The sequence below is a fragment of the Taudactylus pleione genome, unplaced genomic scaffold (assembly GCF_031769625.1).
Source record: "Taudactylus pleione unplaced genomic scaffold, aTauple2 ptg000912l, whole genome shotgun sequence".
Taxonomy (NCBI): Eukaryota; Metazoa; Chordata; class Amphibia; order Anura; family Myobatrachidae; genus Taudactylus; species Taudactylus pleione.
The window spans coordinates 42,151-57,256 of record NW_028285313.1 but is presented as its reverse complement, the minus strand read 5'-3'; the positions used below and the strand labels follow the sequence as shown (position 1 = coordinate 57,256).

Here is a 15,106-nt window from a genome sequence, read left to right as displayed (position 1 = left end):
GCCGTGTAGCGCGGGATGGTGTGTCCCGCCTACTCTGGGAGGGGGAACTACTGTCCTGATGATAGTAACTATTTCCCCTTCGTGGAAAGGACCTTACTACGTCAGATATGACGCAAACACGGGGGCGTGGCTAGCAGTGTGAGGTGTGATTCGGGGCGCGGCTTGCCGGGGCGGGAATGATTTGAACTGCAGGAGGTGGCGAGCGGAGACAGCGGAGACCCCGGGCTACACAGGACCAGAGAGAAGTCCCCCACCGCCCCGCCAGGAGCCCGGCACCCTCCCGCTGAGCGACCCTGGAGCGCCACCCACGGAGGAGCCTTTATCCGGGGAGAGAACAGGTGATGCCTGTGATCTGAGCCGCTGTAGCGCCGGCACCCTCCCGCCCCAGCAGCCGTCCTGTGGGGGGTAAGCAGAGCTCGGCCTTCTTCTCCCGGGCACAGTTCCCCAGTGTGTCCTCTGATAACTCGGCCTTTGCCATGGGTCTGGGTAGCGGCCCTCCCCCCACCGACACCCTGCAGCTCACCCCGAGGTGGATAGGACTCCCGGATTAACAATGGGGCTGATAGAGCTACAGCTCCAGGCCCCCAATCAAAATAGGCCCACCTGCTGTTGACAGGAAAACAGTTTTTCTTGGTACAGCGGCCTGCTAGTGGTCATCCGAGGTCTCGCTCCCCCCTCCTGGCCATGTCATCAGGCGGATCAGCCGGCATACACTAGAGACATATGGCGGCGCAGTGGAAGGCATCACTAGCCCTCCCTGCGCTGCCTATGCAGTGAGGCGGCTGATCTGCACCACGTCACACAGAGGCCACCACTGACGCACAGAGGCCGCCATGCCACCACCGTCGCACAGAGGCCGGCACCGTCGCACAGAGGCCGCCATGCCGGCACCGTCGCACAGAGGCCGCCATGCCTTTTGTCCAGGAATGATGATGATCGTCCATGCAAGATGACGTTTTGCCTCTTTCTGAGTTCCGTTTTTTTTGGAGGGAAAAATCCGAACTCAGCGTGCAAACTCGAACCTATCCGACCCTGCACATCCTATATATATATATATATATATATAGTTGGGTCCATAAATATTGGGAGTGGGGCATTGACAGAATTTTCATATTTTGGCCTCTATTCACCACCACAATGGCTTTGAAATGAAACAAACAAGATGTGCTTTACCTGCAGACTTTCACATTTAATTTGAGGGTAATTACATCCAAATCAGGTGAACGGTGTAGGAATTACAACGGTTTCTATATGTGCCTCCCACTTTTTAAGGGGCCAAAAGTAATGGGACAAACTAAACAATCCTAAATCTAACTTTCACTTTTTAATACTTTGTTGCAAATCCTTTGCCAACAATTACAGCCTGAAGTCTGGAACGCATAGACATCACCAGACGCTGGGTTTCATCCCTGGTGATGCTCTGCCAGGCCTCTACTGCAAATGTCTTCAGTTCCTGCTTGTTCTTGGGGTATTTTCCTTCAGTTTTGTCTTCATCAAGTGAAATGCATGCTCAATCGGATTCAGGTCAGGGGATTGACTTGGCCATTGCATAACATTCCACTTTTTAGCCTTAAAAGACTTTGGTTGCTTTTGCAGTATGCTTCTTGTCATTGTCCATCTGCACTGTGAAGCGCCGTCCAATGAGTCTGAAGCATTTGACTGAATATGAGCATATAATATTGCCCGAAACACTTCAGAATTCATTCTGCTGTTTTTGTCAGCAGTCACATCATCAATAAATACAAGGGAACCAGTTCCATTGGCAGCCATACATGCCCACGCCATGACACTACCACCACCATGCTTCACTGATGATAGTGTTCACTCTAGCTCCGGCGGCAGGCAGGGTGCCGGAGCTAGAGAGGGCAACTTTGTGCGGGCGAAAAGGGGGTGTGGCCATAAAAGGGGGTGTGTCTATAAGACGCATCCCCTTTTTTATCATACTTGGGGGCATGCCCGGCACTTACGGACATGCCGGGCAGCCCCCAAGCGCTGCAGACAGGTAGAACAGATGCTGGGAGCATGCGTCCGGCGTCTATTCTCCGGCGGTGACCGGGTCACCGCACATTTCTCCACCCACGGGACACTGCGTCCCGCGGGTGAAGACTGCACCCGCAACCTGTGAGGGCAGGGTGCTTTTGCCCTCCTTCTGGAGGGCAGGGTGCTTTTTGCCCTCCAGAAGGAGGGCAGGGTTCCGCACCCTGCTAAAACAGCCTAGCGGGAACGCTAGATGAGGTGGTATGTTTTGAATCATGAGCAGTTCCTTTCCTTCTCCATACTATTCTCTTCCCATCACTCTGGTACAAGTTGATCTTTGTCTCATCTGTCCATAGGATGTTGTTCCAGACTGTAATGGCTTTTTTAGATGTTGTTTGGCAAACTCTAATCTGGTCTTCCTGTTTTTGTGGCTCACCAATGGTTTGCATCTTGTGGTGAACCCTCTATATTCACTCTTGCGAAGTCTTCTCTTGATTGTTGACTTTGACACATATACACCTACCTCCTGGAGAGTGTTCTTGATTTGGCCAACTGTTGTGAAGGGGTTTTTCTTCACCAGGGAAATAATTCTTCTGTCATCCACCACAGTTGTTTTCTGTGGTCTTCCGGGTCTTTTGGTGTTGCTGAGCTCTCCGGTGCATTCTTTCTTTTTAAGAATGTTCCAAACCGTTGATTTGGCCACACCTAATGTTTTTGCTATCTCTCTGATGGGTTTGTTTTGATTTTTCAGCCTAATGATGGCTTGCTTCACTGATAGTGACAGCTCTTTGGATCTCATATTGAGAGTTGACAGCAACTGATTCCAAATGCAAATGTCACACCTAGAATCAACTTCAGACCTTTTACCTGCTTAATTGATAATGAAATAACGAGGGAATAGCCCACACCTGTCCATGAAATAGCTTTTGACTTGATAGTCCCATTACTTTTGGCCCCTTAAAAAGTAGGAGGCACATATAGAATCCTTTGTAATTCCTACACCGTTCACCCGATTTGGATGTAATTACCCTCAAATTAAATCTGAAAGTCTGCAGTTAAAGCACATCTTGTTTGTTTGTTTCATTTCAAAACCATTGTGGTGGTGAATAGAGGCCAAAATCTGAAAATTCTTTCAATGTCCCAATATTTATGGACCTGACTCTGTGTGTGTATGTATGTATGTGTATATATATATATATATATATATATATAATGTGTGTGTGCACCGGCCACTTTTCGTGTTTTGGATCTGGATTGGTTTTGCCAAAACCACCCTTCCGTGTTTTGGGTTTTGTGTTTTGGATCTGTATTTTTTTTTTTTTTTTTTTTAAACACAGCTAAAATCACAGAATTTGTGGGTTTTTCTGCTCCTATGCTATTATTAACCTCAATAACCTTAATTTCCACTCATTTCCAGTCTATTCTGAACACCTCACAATAGTGTTTTTATGTCCAAAAGGTTGCTCCGAGGTAGCTGGATGACTATGCTAAGAGACACGAGTGGGCAGCACAAACTCGTGGTCCATCTAGGAGTGACACTGCAGTGGCAGACAGGATGGCAGTTTGAAAAACTAGGCCCCAAACAGTACATAATGCAAAGAAAAAAAAGAGGTGCAAGATGGAATTGTCCTTGGGCCCTCCCACCCACCCTTATGTTGTATAAACAGGACATGCACACTTTAACAAACCAAACATTTCAGTGCCAGGGTCTGCCACAGGACTGTGGCTGAAATGATTGGTTCGTTTGGGCTCCCACAAAACAAACTGGCAATTAATGTGTCCCTGCACAAACTGGCTCTATGGAGGCAAGATGTCGTCCTCATCCACCGATTCCTCACCCTCTTCAGTGTTGTGTACATCCTCATCCTCACAGAGTATTAATTCGTCCCCGCTGGAATCCACCACCACAGGTCCCTCTGTACATTCTGGAGGCTGGTCTCCCTGGAAGAGTTGATAATTCATTTTATGAACATCATCTCCACATTTTGTGGAAGCAACCTCCTACGCCTTTCGCTGACAAGGTTCCCGGCTGCACTAAACACTCGGAGTACACACTGGAGGGGGGGCAACTGAGGTAAAATAGAGCCAGTTTGTACAGGGACCTCCAAATTGCCTCTTTCCTGCCAGTACAGGCACGGACTGTCTGACATGCCTACTTGGATGCTGTCACCGATGTAATCCTTTAACAGACTGACGCACGCTTGTCGCTGCTGCTTTGAGGATGCAGGTGTGGCTACAGCCCACACAATTCACAAAGACAGAAAAAAAAGACTTATTTTTTGTGGAGCGCACTTTGAGGGTTACACCACCCTTTAACAGACAGACGCATGCTTGTCGCTGCAGCTTTGAGGATGCAGGTGCGGCTACTGCGCATACATTTCACACACAAACACAGAAAAAAAGATTATTTTATTTTGTTGGAGCGCACTTTGGGGGTAACACCACCCTTTAACAGACAGACGCACGCTTGTTGCTGCTGCTTTGAGGACAGTATCATATGCAGTGACAGTAGACTTGTCAGAAATTGTTGGCACGTCCTTCAGTCCGGACCAGATGTCCAAATCGGCCCTTGACTTCTGACACAGGCGCACGCTTGGCGCTGCTACTGTGTTGATGCACGTGCGGCTACATCGCACACAAGTCACAAACAGAAAAAAAAATGTTTTATTTTTTGGAGCACTTTGGGGGTTACACCACCCTTTAACAGACTTATGGGACACAGGCGCACGCTTGGCGCTGCGCCTTTGTTGATGCACGTGCAGCTACAGTGCACACAATTCACAAAGACAGAAAAAAAAGATTTTTTTATTGTTTGTGGAGCGCACTTTGAGGCTTACACCACCCTTAGACAGACGCATGCTTGTCGCTGCTGCTTTGAGGGTGCAGGTGGAATCTAGACGGGATTTGGAACCGGGGACACACTACCTCCATCAATTGTCTAAATTCCACTGCACTAATGGCGGATACCGGACGCACGTCTAACACCAACATAGCAGTCAAGGCCTCAGTTATACGTTTTGCTTCAGGATGACTGTTGTCGTACTTCATCCTCCTCGCTAGGGACTGTTGGAGGGTCAATTGTTTAGTAAAAGTAGTGATGTTCCTACTTCCTCTCTGGGATGATGAACAACTCACAGCAGCAGCAATAGCACTAGGAGGAAGTGGTTCTTGATCTTTCCCTATTTTATTTTTATCGGAGAAAGTTTGGTCCTCCATTTATGTAATATTGATATATACGTGCGGCTAAGGCGCACACAAACACAGAAAATAATTTTTTATTTTTGCTGGAGAGTAGTGTACTTTGTGGGTTACACCACCCTTTAAGAAATGAGCCAGCCGGCCCTTTACTTATGGGACACGGGCGCACGCTTGGCGCTGCTCCTTTGTTGATGCACGTGCAGCCACAGTGCACACAATTCACAAACAGAAAAAATATAATTATTTTTTTTTGCACTTGGGGGGAGCATCCCCTGGACAACACTACAGCACCCCTTTAGGACTGGGCCACTGCACAGGACTTTGGAGTGGACACAGCCCCTATGGACAACTGACTGCACAACCACAGTCCAGCCAGCCCCTATGGACTTTGAAGTAGTGGACACAGCCCCTATGGACAACAGCAGTGCATCACAACACTACACAGCCCAGCCAGCCCTAACTCCCACTCTCCCTCTTCACTGTCCACAGCCGAGTGAGAAAATGGCGCTGACGCGGGTACCTTTTATATAGGATCCAAAACCCGCGAGACCCAGAAGGCAGGATGATGACGTTTTGCCTCGATTTCAGATCCGAGTCAGGCGGGAAAAGTCGAGCCTTATTCGGATCGGGGGGGTTCGGATTTCAGAAATCCGAACCCGCTCACCCCTAATAAATATATATATATATTCATAGTGTGTGTGCATATATATATATATATATATATAATATACATTTGTGTGTGTATATATATATATTTTTTTTTCATATTGCGTGTGTATATAGATGTGTATATATGTTAATTATTTATGAATTAACATGTATGTAAATTATAATTTCTACTTCAGGGTCCATAGGGTATCCACAGGATACCTTGGGGTATAGGTGTGACGTCAGTCGCTGGGCACCATAGGGTTATGCTTTTCAGCCTCCCATGATGCACTAGGGTCCCCCTCCTATACCCCGCCCCCGAGCCAAGGCACCTCAGTTTAGTTTGGTGCCCGGCCGGAGTCGGGTGCACCTGTCGGAGTGGGGGCTATAAGAGCCCCTGAAGCTTTCTTCAGTGCAGCTGTGGCTGCACATCTGGATGTACAGCATGGACAGTGAGTCCTGACGTCCATGCTGTCTTCCCTACACCCCCGCCGGTACCGATCCGGGGATGCTGGTGAGCATCTGGGGTCACAGCTAGCGGTGACCCCAGATGTTCCGGACCATGGCCGGATCCAAGGGGGACAAAGGTAAGCAGCGGGGTCCCGCGGTGGGTCCCCGCTGATCACATGGTCCTGAGTCCCCAGGCAGGGGGCTCCCTGGGGACTGGCTGCAGCGTGGAGCCAGGCGACCAACCTGCGCTTTCCACTACCCCCTTGGACAGCGGACCGCAGCAGAGCGGCAGCGCTGCGGCGTCCCAAGGGTTAAATGCATGCCAGGGGAGCGCGCCTTCCCTGTCTCACAGCCGGTGCCTCCCCCGCTGCACACAGCCCTCTCTGCACGCTGCCGACTGGTCCTGTGGCAGCGCTCCTCCCCCAGGCCAGCCTCCTCTCTGCTCCTTGGCGGCCATCTTCTCCAGAACGAATGGTGAACGCTGCTGGAAGCATCGTGGTCTGGGTCCCCCCGCATACCTCTCCTCCGCTGTGGTGTCCTACCAGGCCCTGTGTCTGCGTAGTTGAGTGATCAGCGCTGTTAGTGCAGGAATTGATTTTCTTTGCATTGTATGTGACTGTGCTAGCGCTGCTGCCTGTAACTTTTCTCTAAACTGTCAGCTTTATTACTGTCCCTGTTCTTTCTGCTAAGCCCTTGTGGTGCAGTGCTGCAGGGTGGTCTCTCGCCTATTTAATACTTAATTGGTGAGAGAGGTCACATACGTGGTGCCATCATGTCCGAAAGTGATTTTCCCCTCCGGCTACAGTGTACTACGTGTAAAGTACCGTTAGCGGAGGGGGAGGGTAGCGCGGAGGGCCTTTGCCGGCAGTGTTTGTCCATGGCGCGGCCTCTTACGGTTACAGCACCGGTACAGGAGCCGCCCTGGGCTTGTTTCGCTCAGGCGCTTACAGCCTTAGTGGGCCAGTTAGCTCCGCAGCCCGCGTTTACACCGATGGGTTTATCCCAGCAGTCAGTGGTGTCGTCACCCATGCAGGGTTTCCCACGACAATTGGTGGTACCCCACAGTCTCCCTATTTCCCCGCTCCCGGTTTCTCAGGAGCCAGCGTGGGTTAACTCCCTGACGAGTTCTGTACAGCACTTGTCGGATGTGTTGCAAGGGGAGTCTGTGATGCGGCCGCATAAACGGCCGGTGGCGTCTGTCGGCTCCTTATGAGGATGACGAGGGGACGTCTGATGATGGGGAGATTCTGGATCCTTACGATCAGGAACCTCTCCATACTAAGGACGCTGATGCTAAGTCCAAAGTATATATTCCTGGACTTATTCGGGCGGTCCGCACAGCCTTGGTGATTGAGGATGAAGTTCCCCCAGCGGCTAAATCTAAATATGCCTTTTTCAAAGATGTGAAGGGCGATGCCACAGTCTTTCCTCTTTCGGGTCAGTTGGTGGACCATTTAGAGGAGGCGTGGAAACAGCCTGGCAAAAGATACCAGCCGCAGAGACGCCTGGCGGTGGCTTATCCGTTTGCGGATAATTATTTTGCTAAGTGGGAATCCCCTCCACAGGTGGATTCTCACGTGACCCGTCTTGTCCGTAGTGCCACATTGCCGATGCCATCCATGTCCTCCCTTAAGGATGCTACGGACCGCAAGGTGGAGATCTGCCTGAAGTCCGCTTATTCCCTTGCGGGGGGGGCAGCACGGCCGGCTATGGCCATTTGCTGGGTTGCCAGAGCGCTGGGCGGATTCATTAGAGGCTTCTTTTGATTCCGACTGTCCAGCCGAACAGGCGGAGTTTATTGGTAATCTCCGTGATTCGGCCACTTATATCAACGAGGCGGCCCTAGACATTAGTACTCTGGTGTCTGGAATTTCTTCAGCAGCGGTGGCTGCTCGTCGCACCTTGTGCCTGCGATCCTGGAAGGCGGACGCAGATTCCAAAAAGGGTCTGGAGGCGTTGCCATTTTCCGGAGAAGTTCTCTTCGGTCCGGCTCTGGATAAGATTGTGGCCACGCTGGCGGCAGCCAAATCGGCTTGTCTCCCGTCGGCCGCTGCTCCTTCTGGTTCTGGACAATCGTCCTTTCGGTCATCTAGGGCCCAGGGCAGGCCCAAACCACAGTCGTTTCCTCGACAGGCTGGCCCTAAGAAATCGGCCAAGGCCCGGAAGCAGGCATGGAGTACCAGACGTCCGGCTCACAAGCCAGATGACAAGCCTGCGGCCTGACGGTCCGGGCCTCCCTTTGGGGGATCACAGGGTGGGAGGCCGCCTGCTGCAGTTCGCCCAGTGTTGGTCGGCCACTACGACAGACACTTGGGTTCTGGAGGTGGTTTCCCACGGATACGCCCTCTCCTTCCGGCACAGACCCCCGGCTTGATTCTTCACCACGGGTCTACCATCAGACCGGAACAAGGCTACGGAGCTGCGGAAGGTATTGCACACTATGCTCCAGGCTGGAGTTATAGTGCCTGTTCCATTCTCCCAGAGGGGCCAGGGTTTCTATTCAAATCTATTTTTGGTACAGAAACCCAATGGTTCGTATCGTCCGATTCTCATCCTCAAAGCACTCAACAAGTCTTTGCGGGTTCCGAAGTTTCGGATGGAGACCCTACGGTCCATCATTCTGGCACTGGAACCTGGGGACTACATGGTGTCATTGGACATACAGGATGCTTACCTGCATGTCCCTATTCTTGTGCGCCATCAACAGTTCCTCAGGTTTGCAATCCGCAGTGACCACTTCCAGTTTCGGGCGTTACCTTTTGGCCTGGCGACAGCACCACGTGTTTTCACCAAGGTGATGGCGGTCATGGCGGCTTCTCTGCGGCTGCAGGGAGTCCGCATGTTGCCGTACTTGGACGACCTGTTATTGGTGGCAGGATCTCCAGAGCTCCTGTTACGCCACTTGGACCTGACCATTGCACTGCTGCAACGGCACAGCTGGCTAATCAACTGGCAGAAGTCCACTCTAATCCCGTCTCGGAGGATTCTGCATCTTGGAGCCTTATTGGACTCGGGACAGCAAAGGATCTTCGTGACGGAGGAAAAGATCTCTGCTTTACAGTCAAGGGTGCGCAGTTGTCTGCACAGCCGCCGGGTGTCCCTACACTCGGCGATGAGGTTACTGGGCTCCATGGTGTCGGTGTTCGACATGGTGGAATACGCCCAGTTTCACTCCAGACCTCTGCAGCACCTGATCCTGTCCAAGTGGAACGGGCTGCCTCAGCCTCTGAAGTCCCAGATGATTGTGATCAACCCGGAGGTTCGCCTGTCCCTTGCGTGGTGGTTACAGACGACCCACCTCAACAAGGGACGTCCATTCTGGGTTCCAAATTGGGTCCTGTTGACAACGGACGCCAGTCTTCGGGGCTGGGGAGCAGTTTCTGGTCCACACTTGTTCCAGGGCAGGTGGACGCCGACAGAAGCGGAGCTTCCAATAAATATCTTGGAACTCCGTGCGGTCTTCAATGCTCTCCAGCAGGCACATCGGTTTCTCCAGGGTCACCCGGTGCAGGTCCAGTCGGACAATGCTACCACCGTGGCCTACATAAACAGGCAAGGAGGAACTCGCAGTCGGGCGGCTCTCGTAGAGGTCTCTCGGATCCTGGTTTGGGCGGAGTGCAATCTTCCGGCCATATCAGCGGTCTTCATCCCGGGAGTGCTAAATTGGGAGGCGGACTTTCTAAGTCGCCAGGACGTTCATCCGGGGGAATGGTCCCTGCACCCGGACGTTTTTCAACTGCTGGTGGACAGGTGGGGTCTTCCAGAGATCGACCTCATGGCGTCCCGGCACAACAACAAGTTGCCGGTGTACGGGTCTCGCACAAGAGACGAAGGGGCGTCTCTGGTGGATGCTCTGTCCGTCTGGTGGACGTTCCGGTTCGTATACCTGTTCCCTCCGGTCTCCCTTCTACCACGGGTAATCCGGAAATTCAAACAGGAAGGAGGGACGCTCCTGTTGATAGCTCCCGCGTGGCCCAGACGGCACTGGTTCTCAGACCTTCAGGGTCTGTCCGTGGACAGTCCTCCTGCGGTTGCCGCTACGACCGGACCTTCTGTCTCAGGGTCCTTGTCTTCACCGGGACCTGACTCGGCTGTCTTTGACGGCGTGGCTGTTGAGACGGCCATGCTGAGGTCCCGGGGGTATTCCAGCACTGTGGTGCGTACCATGTTGCGAGCTCGGAAACCGTCTTCCGCGAGGATATACCATCGCGTGTGGCATACGTTCTTCCAGTGGTGTCGACCGAGAGGTTATGCACCGCGGGAGTTTCGTCTGTCTCGGATTCTCGCCTTCCTGCAAGCGGGACTAGATCATGGGCTTCGCCTTGCTTCTTTGAAGGTACAGGTTTCGGCCCTATCTGTCTGGTTTCACCGTAGGATTGCTACAATCCCGGATGTGCGCACCTTTATGCAAGGTGTTCTCCGCATTCAGCCGCCCTTTGTTCCACCTGTGGCGCCTTGGGATTTGGCTGTGGTCCTGGACCAAAGGACCGCCGTTTGAACCACTGGGCTCAGTGGATCTTAAATGGCTAACAGCTAAGACTGTTTTCCTTCTGGCTATTGCTTCGGCCAGACGTGTTTCTGAGTTAGGGGCTCTTTCTTGTAGACCCCCTTTCTTGGTTTTTCATGGGAACAGGGCAGTGCTCCGCACTCGGCCCGAGTTTCTTCCCAAAGTTGTTTCCCAGTTTCATGTTAAGGAGGAAATCGTTGTTCCGGCCTTTAACTCACCGGGTCTTTCCGTGGGTGAGGCCTCTTTGGATGTTGCGCGGGCCTTAAGGACTTATGTTAACCGCACTTCTTTGTTTAGGAAGTCGGATGCTTTGTTTGTCCTCTATGGCTTCCGTAAAAAGGGTTGGCCTGCTTCAAAGCAAACTTTGGCAGCCTGGATCCGTATGGCTATTTCTGAAGCTTATCTTCATGAAGGCCTACCGGTTCCTCCTTCTCTGAAGGCACATTCCACTAGCTCTGTGGGTCCTTCGTGGGCAGCTCGACGTGTGCCTCGGCAGTTCAGATCTGCAAGGCTGCTACGTGGTCCTCTGTCCATACCTTCGTGAGGTATTACAGGTTTGACACCTTCGCCTCTCAGGATGCTTCCTTCGGGCGGCGGATTCTCCTTTCTGCACTGGAGCGTCCCCACCCTTAAAGGATACTGCTTTGGGACATCCCCAAGGTATCCTGTGGATACCCTATGGACCCTGAAGTAGAAAATATGAGATATGGTAAGAACTTACCCTTGTTATCTCTATTTCTACGAAGTCCATAGGGTTCCACAGGACTCCCGCCCTGTCGCACCTGTGCTGCAGATGGGCTTTGCTCTGGTCATCGGTTTTCCGTCTCCCTCTGGTGAGAATGTGATTCTTGTATGTGTCCAGATCTTTTTTCTCTCTCTTCCTTCTCCTCCTCCGGCCTATGGCTTGATAACTAACTGAGGTGCCTTGGCTCGGGGGCGGGGTATAGGAGGGGGACCCTAGTGCATCCTGGGAGGCTGAAAAGCTTAACTCTATGGTGCCCAGCAACTGATGTCACACCTATACCCCAAGGTATCCTGTGGAACCCTATGGACTTCGTAGAAATAGAGATAACAAGGGTAAGTTCTTACCATATCTCATATTTTGTGTACATATTAAAAATATACAGAGACCATGTATTATTTTCTTTGTGTGTGTGTGTGTATATAGGCCCTCATTCAGACCCGGACACAAGTGGCCGTTCGTACGTTTGGCATACGTACAACAAACATATGTAAATTCAAGCACTCGCTCGTATTTTCGAACGCAGCTAAACATCCTCCCCAAACTCTACCGACCCCTCCTCTAACTAACGAGCGTGCCAAATAGCGAGCGTACATGCTCAAAGTGGCTTGAAGGGAATGCACGCACAAGTCCAAACCGGAAGTGGGCCTGTCAGATTCCGATTACCTGCTCCGTTATTCTGCCCACCTCCCTCAATCGTATCATGCCAATCAATATATAAATTAGCTTAATTGTTTTTTTTTTTTTGGGACAATGCAATAAACTTTACTCTTGTCCGTGTTTGTGTTTACCCGCAGAATACGTACGGCTTAAACATTTGCTTTTCTTTGTCAAAATACATGTTAGAGTAAATTAAACATTTGTTTTTAACCACGCATATTTTCCTGGGATCATTTCTTTATTTAAATTTGCTTACGCATGTCACTGCATCAAGCCTATCATAACTTGCAAGAACACATGACTCATAGACTAACCAATAGAATTGGTCCTGTTAATTCCCCAAATACATTAGCCAATCAAATTTTTTTTCGTGTCTTCATTAAAAATGATTTTTAGAAAATACACCATTGCCATCATGAGAGCCTCGGCATGCACCAGGCGCGAGCTGCTGGTGTTAACCGAGGTCATGGACAGGCGGATCACCAGCCAGCCTCCACCCATCACCAATAGACAAAAGCGTTCCGCATATGCGGAGGTACGTGGCCGCCTGCGTTCCTTCGGCTCACGCCGCCAGATCGGCCAGCTGGAGCGCAGGTGGTCCGACCTTGCAACGGCGGACGCCCCGCTTGCTGGCATGCTTTCGCATGCAGATCGCGGAAAGTAAGTTTTTGTGACTGTGGTTTTCATGTTTTTCTTTGTACTCATATGTGCATGGCCATGTTTTCATGTATGGCCTATTTATTCATTGTACTCATATGTGCATGGCCATGTTTACATATTTGTGTTGTCATAAATTAGTGTTTAACTAGGTTTTGGTTGAAACTAACCACAATTTGTTTCCCATCTTTTAGGGGCAGAGCGAAGACTTCGGCGTCAAAGACGGCGCTCTTGGCCCCTCTCCCCAAGCCAAACCTCAACACCCCCAAATTCCCGTATTTCCCCCTCCTCCCCAGCCTGCACAGACCCTGTGGAGGATGTTTCGGGGCTCCTTCCCCTCCATCCCAATTCCCCCTCTCCTCCAACCACCCCTCTTGTAACTACCCCCTCCCATGAATCCCAAATCACCCCGCCAACCTCGTTGGGGAATGGAGGCACCTCCGAGGAGGACGAGGGAGTGGCTTCTGGAGCGGGCGTTAGTTTGAACGGTATGGTTTTTTTTTAGTTTTTTGCAAAAACTGTATGTAATCATGTGTCTGTGCCTTTTTTTGTGTTGTTTGTGAGAATTTGTTGCAGTTTTCGGTTTGTCTTTACCTTTTACTGCTGATTTCCCCATACACATATCACACCTGTCAGAATCTGATTTTTTTACTTGTAATTTTTTGGTGGACCATTTTTGGGTGCTTGGTATTTTTGGGGTAATTCTGCTTTGGGTCACAATATTGACATTTTTGGTTAGCTTTGTTTGGCTTGTTTTTTAATGTGGTTTCATTATTGATGTATTAAGCCCCACACTTTTCTATCCCACAGAGGAACAGAGGCGTATGGCGGAATTAGCCGGATGTGTTGGACGGATGCGTGCCCACGTCATCGGGCTGCTGGTGGTCCTTGACCATATGTCGGTCATCCTTCGTCAATAATTTTTTGATTTCATTTTAAAAAAGTTTTCTAAATTAATCTTAACGTTCTGTCTCATTCCTTGTTTCCAAATCAGAGATTGTTTACACTGACATAAGTAGACTCTTCCAGCAATTATTTGCAATTATTGTCACTAAGATTGTGTGTTGTATTTTTTAGGAAAACAGGCACAAGAAACACCTAACAGTAACAATCTGATTGGCCTTTTTTGGTGTTTGACAATTTATATATTACTACATTTTACAGGTTCCAATTTGGGGGGCAACCTGCTTAGGCCGACATTACAAAGCCAACTGATTGTACAGGATTCCTTTTGGTGTTGGTTTTGACCCCGAAAACATCTTAAATTTTAGCTCAACTTGCGTCATTACAGGATTACCCCTTAGGAAATTTTAACGTGGGTGAACCTGGTTACACTTGCTTGTAATGGGCAATAAAATGTCCAAAATTACACTCTCAAAACATTTATTCACAACATAACTAAAATAACAAAGTGTTCACTCACAAACAATACACACAGTTATAAACCAAAATACAACCCATACAACAACATTTTAAAATAAAAAAGAAAAATCAAGAACTGGTTGACGAAGGACCATGCCAACATGATTCCACAAATGTGGCGTTGCAATATTGGTTCCAGAATATATTTCCAATGTGTCCCCATGAAGGTTTTTTTTAGGGTAGCAGGAAGTAGTCATCGTTGGAGTCCCAAAGATTATGAAATCAAACAGAAGATGGAGAAACAAAATAAAAATATTAGATGTTCTCAAAAAATCCTTACCACATTGTGTCTAAACACTGTTGTGTTGCCAATAATTACCTAAAATATCTGGCCACCACATCATTGCGTATGGCCCCCCCACATACTGACTTCCGACCAACCTCGGGGGGGCCATCCTCAGGTAAGGCATCCTCTGGCTGCATTGGGACACCACTCCTTATGGCGATGTTGTGAAATATCCCACACAGGACCACAATTTTAGAAACCATATCCGGCAAATACATGAGCTCGCCACCAGAGTGGTGGAGGCATCTGAATCGGCCTTTTAAAAGGCCGATACAGCGCTCCACCACTTGCCTGGTGGCTGTAAGTGCGGCATTAAAATTACTTTGTGGCCCTGGTGTGGGAGCCAAATAAGGAGTGAGCAGCCAGGGCGTGCAAGGGTAGCCACTGTCTCCTGTGAAAAAGAAGTGACAACATCAGGATCACTGTGTATCAAGCTTAACATTGTTATGTACTAAAGGTCTCCACTTACCCAGAAGCCACGCATCACCAGCTTGTAGGTTGTTTAATTTGTGCCATATCCCTGATTGCCGGATGACGAATGAGTCATGTGCACTTACGG

At 49.9% G+C, this 15,106-nt stretch overlaps 1 long non-coding RNA gene across 1 annotated transcript; it reads left to right on the top strand.

Annotated features, from left to right (window-relative positions):
- Positions 1-153: 153 nt before the first annotated feature.
- LOC148473783 (uncharacterized) lies at positions 154-13,777 on the top strand. Its single transcript, XR_015872953.1, has 3 exons — positions 154-405; positions 13,034-13,327; positions 13,650-13,777. It is a non-coding gene; the product is annotated as an uncharacterized LOC148473783 (long non-coding RNA).
- The last annotated feature ends 1,329 nt before the right edge of the window (positions 13,778-15,106 follow it).